The sequence below is a fragment of the Lolium perenne genome, chromosome 5 (genome assembly GCF_019359855.2).
Source record: "Lolium perenne isolate Kyuss_39 chromosome 5, Kyuss_2.0, whole genome shotgun sequence".
In the NCBI taxonomy this organism is placed as follows: Eukaryota; Viridiplantae; Streptophyta; class Magnoliopsida; order Poales; family Poaceae; genus Lolium; species Lolium perenne.
The window spans coordinates 211,221,475-211,236,825 of NC_067248.2; the positions used below are offsets into that span (position 1 = coordinate 211,221,475).

Sequence of the window (15,351 nt, forward strand, 5' to 3'; positions counted from 1 at the left end):
AAAAGGGGGCAACATTACTATCTTTTATCCACACTTGTGCTCATGTTTTAGCACCTGCATTATTCATAGTCATCATTTGTGCTCATGTTTAGCACCTACGCTCCATATAAGAGAGTTTTCATGTTTTACTAGTATAACTATGTGGGGAATTTACACTATAGAACTTGGGTTGTATATTCCAATGATGAGCCTCCTCAAAAGTGCTCTAGGTCTTCGTGAGCAACCAAGTTGGATGCACCCCCACTAGTTCCATTGGAGAGCTTTCATACACATATAGCTCTATGTGCATCCGTTGCATGGCAATCACTACTCCTTGCATAGCTTCGATCATAAGACTTCCTCTTGTCTAATGATCACTTATATCTTTGTAAGACTTTCTTCCATTTGGCCTTCCAAACCCCCATTAACGTTCTTTATGCCATAACATCCTGGTGCCAATGCCAAATCCTTGCGCTCACTGGTTGAGTAGACTTCGAAACAGTTGATTCATAACGTTATGTTTATGTTTACTTGACTGAATCCTTCTTATGTTGTGAAAATTTACTTGATGCTTGGAATGAAGGATAGAACTTCCATGCTGGATACTTAACACATCTTTAATGAACTTTGTGCGGTTTCATGTCTTTAAAGCAATAGTTCATGAAAACTTCTAGCTTGTTTAACTCTTGCATTATCATCTCTTATATCAATATAGACATTTGCTTTGAGTGATTTGATCTCAGTTCATATGCTTTACATCATTATTGGATCAAGATTATGTTGGTAGCATGTCACTTCAGAAATTATCTTTGTTATCGTTTACCTACTCGAGGACGAGTAGGAACTAAGCTTGGGGATGCTGATACGTCTCCAACGTATCTATAATTTCTGATGTTCCATGCTTGTTTTATGACAATACCTACATGTTTTATACACACTTTATGTCATTTTTACGCATTTTCCGGAACTAACCTATTAACGAGATGCCGAAGTGCCAGTTCCTATTTTCTGTTGTTTTTGGTTTCAGAAATTCTAGTAAGGAAATATTCTCGGAATTGGACGAAATCAACGCCCAGTATCTTATATTTCAAGGAAGCTTCCAGAGCACCGAAGAGGGGCCAGAGGAGAGCCAGGTGGGCCCCACACATGGTGGCGGCGCGGCCAAGGGGGGGGGGGCACCCCCTGGTGTGTGGCTCCCCCGTAGCCCTTCCGACTCCGACTCTTCTCCTATAAAAGCATTCCTGACCTAAATCTTCGAGACGAATAAGCCACGGTACGAGAAACCTTCCAGAGCCGCCGCCATCGGGAAGCCAAGATCTGGGGGACAGGAGTCTCTGTTCCGGCACGCCGCCGGGACGGGTAAGTGCCCCCGGAAGGCATCTCCATCGACACCACCGGCATCTTCATCACCACTGCTGTCTCCCATGAGGAGGGAGTAGTTCTCCATCGATGCTAAGGGCTGTAACGGTAGCTATGTGGTTAATCTCTCTCTCCCATGTACTTCAATACAATGATCTCATGAGCTGCCTTACATGATTGAGATCCATATGACGAGCTTTGTAATCTAGATGTCGTTATGCTATTCAAGTGGATTTTACTTATGTGATCTCCGGAGACTCCTTGTCCCACGTGTGTAAAGGTGACAGTGTGTGCACCGTGTGGGTCTCTTAGGCTATATTTCACAGAATACTTATTCACTGAGTTATGATTTGAGTTGGATGTCTCTATGAAATTGTGGTGTGTTAGTACCTCCTATGAATGCTCACAGTGGCAGCGTGGGGTGTTTATTAGTACTTGGGAATACATCTTTAAGGCTTGCCTACATGATGAATTAGTGTTCGTTATCTTGCCAGAGAGTAATTCAGAATAGCATAGTGAAGTGCTTATTTATATTCCATTATGATTGCAATGTTGAGAGTGTCCACTAGTGAAAGTATGATCCCTAGGCCTTGTTTCTAAGCATTGAAACACCGTTTCCAACAAGTTCTGCTACATGTTTGCTTGCTGCCATATTTTATTCAGATTGCTATTATCACTCATATCCATCCATATTACTTGTATTTCACTATCTCTTCGCCGAACTAGTGCACCTATACATCTTACAAGTGTATTAGGTGTGTTGGGGACACAAGAGACTTCGTGTATCGTGATTGCAGGGTTGCTTGAGAGAGATATCTTTGACCTCTTCCTCCCTGAGTTCGATAAAACTTTGGGTGATCCAGTTAAGGGAAAACTTGCTGCTGTTCTACAAACCTCTGCTCTTGGAGGCCCAACACTGTCTACAGGAAAAGAAGCCAACAGTAGACAGCAATATGATGATACCGATGACCATATCTCGAACAAGACTAGTATCGAAGTAACAAAGCGAATAGTACATGTGCGAAACCACGGAGGTGCTGCTATTTGTGGTGTCTGTCGTTGTATGAGGATCATCACGACCCCGAGGTCAACGACGAAGTACGACTAGATTATCCTCGTTCTAGCGGAACGTTAACTGTTTTCGCTCTATGAGGATACGTCACCGAAATCTCCCCGTTACAGCATTACTCCTAGATAGATCTAGGCAGTCAGTGTACGCTAGTTTGAATTTTATTTTGTTTTCTGCTGCGAACCCCTTCAGTAAGGTCTTTCCGGACGGTGTTTCCTGGGTGCTAAACCTTTATGAACCTATGTCTCTTGTGTGCTACCATCTAATGCCGAGATTTTGCCTCCGGCGAACAACAAATCTACCGACATAAAAATACCACATCAGTTGGTGTTCAAGGTAGGGGAAGGCGATTGGATATACATGCACATGCTTAGATGGACAACTTCAACATCGAAAAGACCAGCAGCAACGTCTCCATCCTTGTAGAAACATTCCGATTTGGCACACTCGATTTCTTCGCTAATTATACCGGCGAACTTTTCACCTCAACGCATGGAAAGAATGTGCAGGAGGGAGACAGACAACCAAGTAGCTGTTTCTAAAACCTTCCACTAGATATTTCACTGCATAATTCAATTCCTTGTGCAACTTCTATACAACGCTGCTTGCTGCAATTTGAGCAACCACTATAACCTAGGCAGTACAATTATACGCAAAAAGAAATATAAACTAGGGGGCCAGTGCCCCCCCCCCCCCCCCCCACACACACACACACACACACACGACTTGATGTAGTATACACCTCACAACGTACATTTTAGCGTTCCCATTTTCCACAAATCTTTGTTTTCAAAAAACTTGCATAATTGCTGATTTTTTAGAGGAGTAGATTATGATGCACCCATGATTGTTCTAGTATTTTGAATGTAAATTCGTATTTCAAAGGAGAACCACAAATATAGACCGAACTGCATGTAGCTGTTTTTTCTAATAAAAAATATATAATGGTGTTTTTAAGGTTGTTTTTAAAAAAATCCAAAAAAAATCTAGGTGTAGAGCATGTTCTGTTCACCTGCGTGCGAAATTTCACCCCAAAAAACCATACGTTCGAGGTTACGACCTTATCTCGAAGGTGTCCTCAGGTTATGCCAAGGGTCGACAGTCGAAAATTTGATCTGAATCTGAGCTCATTAGCCTTTACGACGAAAGTTCCCGCCACTCGACACGATACACTTAAATGTGCCATGGGATTTGTAGGCTCCTACTATATAAAGTCCGTGTGGCGCCTTTCCACAGACAAAATCAGAACGTATTACTCTGTCCATAATCTCTTGGCCTCTCCGCAAAGAAAAAAAGAACGCACCTACAGATGGCCTCTAGCCCCAACTAGTGTGCCGGATGGAACGAGGATTGTCGCGTTAATCTGAGTGCTCTTAATCTAATCTAAACCTGCCACGTCCGAATTCCAAGTCCAGCAATCGACAATTCGCATTAATACTACTTGCTTCTTATTCCAAGGTCATCCTCTAACTTTGAGGTGCAAAGTCAGGTAAGCTACACTAGCAGAAATGGGCGCGGCGGCACGCCGCGCCGACCTGTCATACTGTCATGTCGATTGTTGTAAGTAATACACTCGTAGTGTCATATCGATTGTTGTGAGACGTCTTTGGCGAACCTGATCTAGGTTGCCTGATTGCATCTAGATAAGCAACTGAAAAGATGTGTCCAGTACCCTAGATAATGCAATGCATGCAGGACTGAACAACCTGATGGTCACGTAAGGATGAAGTTCCACTAATTCTTTGAATTTTAAGAACACATGAAACATATTTCAAAACTCAAAAATCTAACATAAATCTGGAGCTGACTACTGGAAGCTCAAAGTCCCCAGAGAACTATATATATAGCTGACTACTGGAAGCTCAAATAGGTTCAAACTGCATTGTTCATTTAGCAAGTCAATAGCAGGCAATTATGTAGAAAGAACAGAAGTGCAACTTCTATGACTTCAGATCGCTTAAGTTCAAGCAATTTTTCCCAGCATATACAGCAGACACATGTAAAATCCCCTGGAAAACTAACCCCAGGATTAACCTTTTCAGTACCGAGTCTTTTCATGGAGGCCAACAACCCATGATAAAAAAACACAATTCTTCCTTTCATTCAAATCTAAATACTACTATACATGACTAAGAACATCAAATAATTTCTAGATAGTTTGTATGTTAGAGAGAAATAAAAAATATAAAGAACTGAAAATGACAGTCAAGAGCACTCTTTACTGCCCTCTGAAGACATATGATTTGCACAGATTTAAGTTCAACCTTTATGCAAAAAGCTCTCTAAAATCACACTATTACGAAAAGATATATAAGAAGACTATGCTATGACAGATATTGAAAGGTTGCCTACTAAACACTTACATATGATGGCGCATACCGTTTGGCAGTAAAATTATTAAACAAAATGGATATCATGACACATAGATATTGGCAATTCTCTGTTTGTCTCATGATAGGTAATGCACATGTATCTGTATGAGCAATATCTGCACCAAAAAACATTTAAGGTTAATATTTACATGGAACTAATTAAGCCATAATATAATCAAAACCATTTGAGGTCATCCATGCTAGGTGTGTTGCCTCGGATGATCTCCTGATCTCACACCCGCAATAAAGACTATGCATATATGTAGTTCCTTGAGAAAGCAATGATGTGAAAAAATGGCGAGATAACGCCCTCTTGAATTAAGCTTTAGCAATAACAGATCACCAACAGACATTGCGACTTCGCAAAGAACAAAAGTATTATAATTTTATACATAACTATTAAGAGTTTCTTTGAATTCAGAAATTCGGGGGTAAAAAAGATATTTCACAGAAATTTTGGTGATCTCATCTCTAAAGCAAAAGGCCCTTTAATGAGATGATTACTGGCAATTGTTACAGGGATATGTTCTGCTATAAATTTTGGGGATATCATCTCTAAATCAAAGGGTCCTCCATATTCGTCGCAGGGATCTGTACCTAGAAATGAATCGGAGAAGGAGAAGGCTCAGCTGTGGGCACTGACATGCTCTTCGTCCTCGCCAGGACATGCTACTGTTTCTGGGCCTACCAGCAGGGAATGGCGCTGCCGTGGTGCTCACCCTGGACATTCATCCTTGGACGATGGGACATATCGACAGATCATATTTTTGTAACACCTACATATCTGAATCGTAAAAGGAGACTCATTATGCTTAAAACCATGACATAAAAGAGAAACTCCAACCAAAACAAAAGCTCACTTCCAAGAAAAAACTGAAATCACAGTAACTGTTGCGTCAACCCTACTCCTCTATCGGCAACATTATTATAAGAAAATATATATTAATTTTGAAAGTTAACTTGTGGAGCAACTGAAAATTACGTACCATCAGAGAACATTGAAATTAGGAAGTACATCATTGTGGTAGATGTGAGGAGAATAAGTTATTACTGTTAAGATTCTAACTAATTTTTATTCTTTAAAATTGATTGTGCCGTAATTACCGTTGAGATGGAATAACAAACTACCTACCTTGATTGATGTACAATCCAAATATGGCAGCTAACTCTTCCAGCAGATGTTTTACCATAATAACAGACATAATGTCAAACCAAGCACCATGGACCTTTAAATAAAAGCACAATCATCAATTGGTTAACCTCATGGAAAAGATCAATTTTTAAAATAAGGTTACCTTAGCTCGTCTGATATATATGAACTCCTAGGGCACTTATAAGCATCAACACGGGGATGAGTTTTTTTCCAACGCAGTTACAGTCAACACCAATCTTCTTGCATTGCCACTGAAAAGAATATTATGAATATATAAGATCATACCATAAAATCAGAGCTTTGGTGTAATGACTAATATAGATCGCACTGCCAGGAACACCAAATATGGACCATGGTAGCACAATGTCATTCGCTGGACATGCAGAGTACTACATTGGGCTTGTCCTCTTAACCTTCGGACCAAAGACAGACTAATTTAGGAACCATAATACATTAACACCATTTTGTTTTCTGCAGAATTATGAGATTACTCTAGATTAAGGAAAGACATATATTGACATATATTTTACTTATTATCCATACAAACATGGTCTATGTACACGAACACCATATCATTATTACCCAGTGCTCCTTGGGAGATTGTCACACCAGTCATAAACAACCAACTCCTCCATGATTCTACTACATAATATTATACCTTCAACGCACATGGAAATGACATAAAAGGTATTATAGACTAATGACAATGGGATTAAAAAATATTTAAGCTTTTCTAGCACATAGATAACTAATACTGCTAAGCTATAATTCGAGCATAGTTTCAATGGGCAAAGAAGATCGATTAAAATATAAGTGTTCATAGGTAGACCTTTTATTTTCAGATGCACTGCCTGGTAGACAACACAACCGAACTGAACCGTAGGTATGTGAGTTGCAAGTCTCTCTTATGTATCCATTCTCTAAAAGAAATAGATAGATAACGGGGCATGTAGGGACATGAACATCTGGTGCTGATCAAAGAACAACAGGAGTGCTCTAGTACTTTTAGGTTGACATGCACACGAAATGTGCATATTTTCTTCAACAGACCTACATATATCCGAGAGAGATACAAAGTAGGTATCAGGCTCGGCAAGCAAAAAAAAGCTGCCAATAAATAATTGGCTGCCACATTGAAGAACTTGGGTGAGATGTAGCACTCAGCTAGATGAACTATATGGCTTGTAAATGAAACAGTGCACTGTCATATTCATGCCTTGTAGTTATCGCATGGAGATATTCAGATTTATCAACAAAGACGGTATATTTGCTCAATAACAACCATGTAGATGTGTACTGTGGCAGCAAACCTCCTCACATTTCATCTTCAGCAGAAAAACATGTGGTATGGCATGGAGAACAATATCTCTTTTAACACCATCGTGATGCTTTTCCATGAGCTTCCGCGTCTGACAGTTGGCAGCAGCCGTGTCAGCGGGTCCATAACAATCCTACTGTTATCAGCACTGAAAATGCATAAATTCTTGGTTCCATCGTATGCCCTTCATTTATCTTGTTAAAAAATACTGCAGGCATCTCAATTTCTAACTTATAAATTTTGTGAAGAAGCAAAAAAAATCTTTTGGAAGCGTACTCTGTCATCCAAATATCCCATTCCACAGTAAGAAAATTAAATTCCACAATAAACACTAATAGGTACTTCTCTTTCAAAAACTCAAACTGAAATCTGCATAGTGAAGTTGAGAAAGGGGCCTCTGGTGAGACATTTGTGCATTATTCTTTTCAATGTTGGAGAATCGTGGCCACATCAAGGCTTGTGAATAGTGGCATTATTAGATGGGTCTTGACTTGTGGAGGAGATGAATTCTAAGAATTGTCTGAACATCAATTCGTATGCACATTGGGTGGCCTAATCATGTAAATTAAGAGCACACCGATTTACAAAATCAACACTCTGTCAACCTACGACAAAACCATCTTTAGTCTCTGTCGGTCTTGCTCTGTAGAATATACAACAACAACTAATTCAGTATCATGATTGTATACTGCTGGAGCTCACTGTACAAATGGGGAAAAACATGATGCAGCAAAGAGCTTAATTCTAAATTTTAACCAAATGGCACACCCATGATTGGCACTGATTTCTAGTCGTAATTATAATGCAGTATCATCAAGGCAACTTAGACATAATAAAGGCCTGATTTCTGATCAACAAAAACAGAAGCTAAGGGTTCAATATAGCTTAGTACATACCTGATCCAGCGACGATGTGGCCTGGCGGTACTTCTTGTCCTGAACGTCCCCGGCAGCGAAGACCCCCTTGACACTGTTGTGCGTGGAGCCCGGCTTGGTGGCCACGTAGCCCTCGGACTCGAGCTCGAGCTGTGAACCGAGAAACTTGGTCGCTGGCTCGTGCCCGATGGCGAAGAAGAGCCCTGCCACCTGGAAGTCGGACACCTCGCCGCTGACCAGGTTCTTCACCTTGACGCCCGCCAAGGGGCCACCGTTCGAGCCGCCGTAGGCCTCGACGACCTCGGAGTACCAGATGACCTGGATTTTGGGGTTGGAGAGAGCGTGGGCCTGCATGATCTTGGAGGCGTGGAAGGCGTCGTGGCGGTGGATGATGTAGACGCGCGAGCCGTACTTGGTGAGAAAGTTGGCCTCCTCCATGGCTGAGTCCCCGCCGCCGACGACGGCGATGAGCTTGTTCCGGAAGATGGGCGCGGCGCCGTCGCCCACGCGCAGGCGGAGATCCCTTGGTTCCAGAACGCGTCGGAGCCGGCGAAATGGAGGCGGCGCGCGATGGCGCCCGTGGCGACGACGACGGAGTCGGCGTGGACGACGGTGTCGTCGGAGGAGACGCGGAAGGGGCAGGCGGAGAAGTCGATGGAGGTGATGGTCTTGGAGAAGAAGTTGGTCCCGAAGCTCACGGACTGGGCACGACAGCGGTCCATGAGGTCGATGCCGAGGATGCCGTCGGGGAAGCCCGGGAAGTTCTCGACATCGGTGGCGGTGGTGAGCTGCCCTCCCGCGGCAATGTCGTTGGCGAACCAGCCCTCGAAGAGCACGGGCCTGAGCTCGGTGCCGTGTGCGCGGCCGGCCCGCTGCCGATGATGCAGACGCGCGTGCGCAGCGTGCCCGCTGCGGCCTCCTCCGTCCCGTTGGCGGCGGCGGCGGTGGCGGCGAAGGGGCGGGACCTCCGGAGCAGCGCGGCGAGCTTGGAGCAGAGGCGCATCAAGGTCGGCTGAAGGGGCGACGGTGGCGGCAGCCGAGGATTTGGGTGTAATGGGGAGAGGCACCGCCGGCCGGCGGCAGAAACGGAGCAGGGAGCATCCGCCCACGGGCAAGTCGCCCACCACGGCGACGGCGACCAGCAGGAGGAACCTCCCCACCAGTCGGTCCTCCATCGATTGCAGCAGGAGCACGGGGATAATCGGGGAGGCAATGGACTGAGAGAGGGAGGAGGAATTTGCTTCGGGCGTTGTGAGGATGAATAAAGAGAGAGGGGAAATCTGGAGTTCTCAAGAGAGACCACCTGTGAAGATAACATGCAAAGTTGTGGTGCTACGTGTAGGCAATAAATCTGCCGACAACAACTGGACAACGCAGAGGCTGGTATAATGCCAAAGTCACACAGCGTGAACATCAAAACAAGCTGAACTCAGAAGCAGCATATCAACGGAATCGACACACGCGTTAGTAATAAATAAATGAATCCATGGCTCCCATAATAATCTCACACGCACCAAAACATCTGCACACCAAAACACAATGTGCAATTAAACACCTACGTGTCTTCACGATGTGAACTCAAAAAAAATCCAAAAATCTGAGAAAAATCAAACCTGTTCACGTTTAGTATAGTACTAGCATGAATGGGCGCGGCGGCACGCCGCGCTAACCGTGTAATTTGATGGTGTTAATAATTTTAAGATCACACTTGAATTGATAAAAATGATGAATATTTTGTTGTTTACACAATGTGTTTCAAGGTGGGTGATAACGAAATTTGATACACCATAAATTGAAATTATGTACACAAAAAACTGATCATGAGAACCAAGTAAATAAGCAGCATCAAAAAAGGGAGAAATTAAGTCTGCTAAGAATAACTGGTACAGTGAGGATGCATTGGTGGTTATAATGAGTTTTTTTGTAGCTTAATGGTAACACTTAATAGGGAAAATCGAGTTATAAAACAGAAGTTAGCCTGTCGTATTAATATATACTTGGAACTCAATTCTATAGTTCATGGAATTGTCTTGCATAAAATACATGGACCGTAAATTCGACATCACTTTTCTAGCGAGAAAAGCTAAGCTGAGATGCTAAAGTAGCACGGTGCAATGGGTCATGTCGGTGTTCCCATGTATTTGAGTTGTCAGTGCTCGGCGTGTTCATGGTTGGGGGAGAGGATGGTGAGCTGTTCACTTGGTGCACAGTGTACTTATTTAGTGATGTGATGAGCACTTCTTAGATACATTAGTGTATCATATTGAGAGCTGATAGACACACCCAATGATGCAAAAAAAGAAATCAAAGAAATCCTCCTTGGCTCTCCTAGTGCATCTATGATATTTGCATCTAGTACACAAACGAATGGTCATATCCTTAAAATAGATTGAATTACTAATTTGAGGGAAAGGACATCAAAGTAGCAAAGAAAATATTGATCTGGCATAGTTCAAACATTTTAAAAGTACAAAGGCGGTCTGGCACACCCGTGTATGTTATCAATGTCGGCATTGTTAAACCCATTTTACATAAAACAGTAATAGTGATTGGTCAATTCTTTTTAACCTTAGAGAACCCAAATCCTTTCTGGCGCGTATTCCAACCACTTTCGAAAGAGGTATTCCAGCCCAAATGGCATTGCATAGTACTTCTGTAATTAGTGACATGCTTCCAGCAGGTTTTATTATATAAGGATATAATTGACTCATATTTTACACAGGCAGAACAATACCTAGATGAAAATAATAGGATACACAGGCACATGATACTTTTTTTTTAGTTACCTAGTAAACATACATGATTAATGTCACTTACACCGAATGGAAAAAATCAACAGTCTGTGTGTTGATTCAAATAGAGTATATGTCTTTACAACCTGAATTTCATCTTTAAAAAATACGGCAGGAACTAAAATGAACCACCTACTTTGAAAGGATCCAGCTATCAACAAAAGCACTTCTCAGTTTAGCCATGCCAGTCTAGCAACAGAACTAAAAGCACTTCTCAGTTTAGTCGTACCAGTCTCGCAACAACACTGGCATTAAAAGGATTGGTCCTCTACTTGTTGATCGTTCGGGAGCCAAATTTGCTCTCCTGTAGCCAATCGCAACTTCGGAAGACAGACTTGACGAATTTGTATTCAAGTGGTCCACTGAATCTCAAATGTTATTATAACATATATAGATTGGTGATATTGCCATAAATATGTTCTTGAAAATATTGATGAGTCGTTAAAAAGTCAGAAATGTATTGTTGAAATTTTTGAAATGAGTCTTGCTTAAGGCTCCATTTTTATCTTGCTGAGAGTAAAAAAATTAAACTTTAAAGTGAAATAAATAATAACACAGAGTTACATAACTGTGTGTTTTAACTCACTTGTTTGGATCTTCACTGTTAAGGCCAATCTGGCAAAAGCTCTTGGAAAAAATTCATGGAGAAACCCAGTGTACTTAAATGAATGGTGGAGTTACCTCAAAAGACCCACAGATAATGACACCACAATTATAGCACCTGCAAAACCGTTGCTATATAATAAGAACACTTACTTCAGCACAGTGTCTTTATGCTCCTAAATGTTAGAGATAAAATTAAGCTAAGGTTTCATCTATTACTTGTCAGACCAGAACGTTAAACTCCTCTGTTACCATGGAGAGCAAATACACAATACATATATGTGAAATCAGCAAGGGTCTAAATATAGTGCCATTAAATGACTACATCTCCCTTTGTGAGATCATCAAAATGACCTAGAAAAGTGAGAGTGAGATATGTTCCTACAGAGGTGCATGATCTAAGTACTTGTATAAATAAGCATAGAGGAGCATAACCAGATAGCAGACTATATGATCATATACCATATATAGAATGAAATAGCAATGTCACTATTTGCAAATTGCAAAATATACAATTCTGAGCGTAAAAGCCATGCTCACAAAGGAATTCAATGGAAGAATAATAGAAAGAAGAATAAGGACTTTATGACATAACAGAAGGGTGATGGGAAGAAAATGCATGCATGTTTTTTATGAAACTTAAGACTTGTATCTCAAAGTTTTTAGCCTCTAACTGTTTGCTAGGAGGCCTTATGGAACAAAATATAACTGTTCGCTAGGAGACCCAAACAATGCTAGAAGGCCTTCCTGGTGATGATATAATAATATGAAAAGTCATGAGAACTAATCAACATTCTAAGCCATGTGTCGTGAAAGATGGGTTTGCACGTAAGGGAGGCTGGGAGAATTATGCGACGGACCCTGGGTAATTCTGTATGTACTGTTAATACTAACCTATTGATTAACAAACTTCTTATTTGCATAGCTATAATTTCATACCATTGTATAGTAGGCCGGCAGTTAGTGCAAACATGTATGGAACCGAACGGCCTAAATAATTTAAAATTGCAGTCCGTGTATCGTAGAAATGGTTATATATTAAGATGGAGAGAAAATTTGTGAAAGTATGAATGAAAAGATCTGTACCATATATGTCCCCAATAAAGTACAAACAAATAACCAAAGTTTGGGGGGACCTCGCTCACACACGGCATGAATGGCGGGCAAGTGCGGCGACAGCAAGGCCACGGTCACCCAGCTCGAAGGCGGCAGACGCAGCGGCGATATAAGTAATTGGAGTCATCACAATCAAAAAGTGTAAAGAAATCCTGTAATTGAACATATTATGGAAAATTCTCTTAATTCTCGCATGTGGAACATATAAAGCAAAGTAAGAATTAGTGGAGCTAATAACAACGGAAAGAAATCTCTCACTGATATGTGTTCTTGCATATTCCCTATCATTTTTCTTCTTCTGTGAAGCCAATAACCAAGGCTGCAGTGCACAATATTCACGTGGATTATCTATTCCTAGAGGTGAGTTAACCACCCTCATGGGCCATTCTTCTTCTTGCAATAGTTGTTTTCGATGAATTCATGTTTCTTCTTAGGTGATCATCTCACTAAAATAATGGCTGAATATATGAGTTCTCCTTTTAATTTCCCTGTTTGTATTTCTAGTTATCTCAACATCATGTGATTTCGATATTCATGTTTGCCAGTTATCACCAAGGCCATTTTCTCATGTTGGTGGGCTAATCAAGGTTATTTCATTTGTTCATGATCACGAACCTGTATATATTATGGGGCTCTTTCTCGCCTTTGTACTATCCTATGTTGTATGGTTGCAGCATGACATAACTTCTTATATCCTCCATGGCACTGTAAGAATCTCCACACCTCTTTTACATATATTAGATTCCAGGGTTTCTTTGGTTGCCCCAAATCTAAGTTGTTTGTACCAAGAAATTTCTTATATTTTTTCATTGCACCTCTAAGTTGTTTGTACCAAGCAATTTCTTGCATTTTTTCGTTATACAGCTAGAATCCGTTGCATTGTTTCTGGTGCATTTTCGTTTCAACAGAACATTGGCACGCCTAATTTCCAGTTGCTATGCTGTCATTTGCAAGTGTCATGTTAAGTGGACCATACATAAACTAAACATTGTTTTGTAAAAAGGAAATATAGCAAGTACCACTATACGACTTCACACCAAAACGCTTAAGCTCGAAAAGTATCACAAAAGTAAGAAGATAGTGCATTACCTGAACAAAGTCAGGTAAACGAAATTCCAAATTTCGAGAAACATTCTTTCTGCCTGAACTTGTCCTGCAATCGAGTACAACAAATGCATCAACACTTTGTATGAAAAACCATAGCAGGAAGGTAGTGAAGCTACAGAATGCACACACAAACGGTACAACAAAATATCAATGAAATGGCCAGCATTAGAAAAATCTAATGTATCGAAGCACAAGCTCGAGCATAGTATGATATAATTGTGAAACATTAGTTCTTACCATTGTGTCATTGCGTTATCAAATTCTCGGGCAGAACTATAAATCACTGTTCTTCAGAACAACATTAAACTGTACATACACCTATCACACACAAAAATCAAAGCCCTCGCATATCCATCACAAAATTCTAATCCACAGCAAGTAAATGATGCTTAACACATGACTTAAAAGAAATGAAAGAAAAGGCAGAGAGATAGAGACATCACACAGGTACAACATGGGCACGCTGCTGCTGCTCTCAGAAACACTATTTCCCCGGTGATATTAATTCCACTCTTTTTGCAGCAAGCAGACCATTAATCTTGCCAGCTGCAGCTACACTCGTGTGCCTATTCAGCCTAGAGATAAGTAGTTTAACTACAACAGGAATAGAGGAAAATAGCAACCAAAAAAAATGGACGTTAGCACCTGTGAGGCATTCTATCAAACATGTTCATTGCAGCTACACCAGCGAGGGAGTAGCACCTTTGGTTGTGCATCTGTGGCGTTCCCATTTATGTTGGTGCTTTAGACAATGGCGCAGTATGGAGCTGCAAAAAAATCACGAGAGGATCAATTGGGGAGAAAAAGATTAGGAGAGGTGGAGCGAGCCAGCTGCACATATAAAGAGTCTTCCTGTTCTAATTTGGGGATGTAGGAAACGGGATCCACCGCCAGCGACAGAGTAGAGATCTCACCATTGAAGAATCCCAATTCTTTTTGCTCCGACTGGCGCCAGCAAATCATCACGGGAGCCTACTCCGCTCCTCCTCTGAGCTCGTCTGCGGCAGGTGTGGTGCGGCAGGTGTGGCGGAGTCGACGGCCTACTGTCCGAGTCCTCCCAGCGACCCGCCTCCTCCTCACGGCTCATGGTCGTTGGTGGCGAGGTGGCTGATTCGACGGCGGCCTGGCGGCGTCCTCCCCGTGACGTGCCCCATCGTGCTCAACGGAGGCGTCCCGGCGGAGCCTCCACCGACGGGCCTCACCGTGCTCGTCGTCGGCGGAGGCCTAGCGGAGCCTCCCGCGATGCGAGACGCCTCTTCGCGCTCATCGGACGCATCCTGGCGGAACCTCCCGCGAAGCGCTCGCCGGCGGCGGCCTGGCCTTCCTGCGGTAACCGGATCCTCTAACGTGAAAGAGCAAAGTCAGGCTGCTACAGTGTTGAGGTAGTGTAAATTGAAGAAGCAAAGTCAGGGTACTGTAGGAAACACTGTACATATGACACTGTAGCAAATTACTGTGGGTAGTTACTGTTCACATAGCTCATCTAAACAAAAAAAATAGCAGGTCATAATTTTGATTGTAAGTAATTACTTTCAATAGATACCACCTATTTATATTGTGCATGTTAATTTAGATCAAATTAATCATAATCATATAGATATGAAGAAG

The 15,351-nt window shown here is 41.9% G+C and overlaps 1 pseudogene; it reads right to left on the bottom strand.

Annotated features, from left to right (window-relative positions):
* Positions 1 to 7,872: 7,872 nt before the first annotated feature.
* On the bottom strand, positions 7,873 to 9,128 carry LOC127298206 (thioredoxin reductase NTRA-like; annotated as a pseudogene).
* Positions 9,129 to 15,351: the final 6,223 nt, after the last annotated feature.